Here is a 1,602-nt window from a genome sequence, read left to right on the forward strand (position 1 = left end):
AGGATGGTGGTAGCCTCCAAGCCAGGCATGGAGTGGGGCAGTTGGCATCATCTGACGTGAGGATGGTGGGTGCCACCCAACATGAGGATGGTGGTGGCCTCCAAGCCAGGCATGGAGCGGGGTAGTTGGCATCATCCGACCTGAGGATGGTGGGTGCCACCCAACATGAGGATGGTGGTGGCCTCCAAGCCAGGCATGGAGCAGGGCAGTTGGTGGCACCCGACCTGAGGATGGTGGTGGCCTCCAAGCCGGGGATGGAACAGGGCAGTTGGTGCCACCCAACATGAGGATGGTGGTGGCCTCCAAGCCAGGCATGGAGCAGGGCAGTTGGTGCCACCCAACATGAGGATGGTGGTGGCCTCCAAGCTGGGGAGAGACCTAGCAGTTGGTATCACCCAATGTGAGAATGGTGGTGGCCACCAAGCCAGTCATGAACCAGGGCGGTTGGTGCCACACAACGTGGGGATGGTGGTGGCCTCCAAGCCAGGCATGGACTGGCACAGTTGGTGCCATCCAACATGGGGATGGTGGTGGCCTCCGAAATAGGCACCAAGCAGGGTGATTGGTGTCCCTCAGTGTAGGGTTGGTGCCACCCAACATGGGGATGGAGGTTGCCTCCAAGCCAGGCATGGACCAGGGCAGTTGGTGCCACCCAGCATGAGGATGGTGGTGGCCTCCGAAGCAGGTCCATGGTCCATGGGAGATGGTGCCCCACAACATGCACTTGACCTGAGGGGTGTATAACAGTGTCCCCAAAATGGGGTGCTGCCCCCCAAAGCAGGTCTGGTCCTGGAGGGGACAGTGTCTCCGTAGCACCCCATGGGTGACGGTGCCCTATGTCACCCCCAGGGTCGCAGACGAACCTGAGAGAATCGGGGGACCTGCGCTCACAAGGTAGGTGCCACCACCCCGGGGTGTCCGCCCACTCAGGTGTCACAGTGGTGATGCCCAGGTCATGCCCAAGGGGGGACCCTGATGCCCGTCATGACGTCCCCAATACTCACACTATGCCCAACGGGTGTCCCCCATGCTCAGTGGGTGTCCCCAGTGCCCACTGTGATGTCCCCAGTGTCCAGGTCACGTCCAATGAGTGTCCCTACTGGCCATCCTGATGTCCCTGATGCCCATGCCATGCCCAACGGGTGTCCCCATGGCCACCATGGCGTCCCCGATGACCATGCTATGTCCAACAGATGCCCCCAATGCCCAGTACATTGTCTCCTATGCCAGGCTGTGCCCAGCGGCTGTCCCTAGTGTCCCCCATGGTGTCCATGATGTCCAGCAGGTGTCTCCAATGTCCATGCTGTGCCCAGCGGGTGTCCCCAGTGCCAGGCTGTGCCCAGTGGGTGTCCCCAGTACCAGGCTGTACCCAGCGGGTGTCCCTAGTGTCCCCCATGGTGTCCATGAGGTCCATGCCATGCCCAACAGGGTGTCCCCAATGTCCATGCTGTGGCCAGCGGGTGTCCCTAGTGTCCCCCATGGTGTCCATGGTGTCCAACAGGGTGTCCCCAATGTCTGTGCTGTGCCCAGTGGGTGTCCCCAGTGCCAGGCTGTGGCCAGCGGGTGTCCCTAGTGTCCCCCATGGTGTCCAACAGGGTGTCC

The sequence above is a fragment of the Nothoprocta perdicaria genome, unplaced genomic scaffold, assembly GCF_003342845.1.
Source record: "Nothoprocta perdicaria isolate Ctin4 unplaced genomic scaffold, notPer1 scaffold_613, whole genome shotgun sequence".
Taxonomy (NCBI): Eukaryota; Metazoa; Chordata; class Aves; order Tinamiformes; family Tinamidae; genus Nothoprocta; species Nothoprocta perdicaria.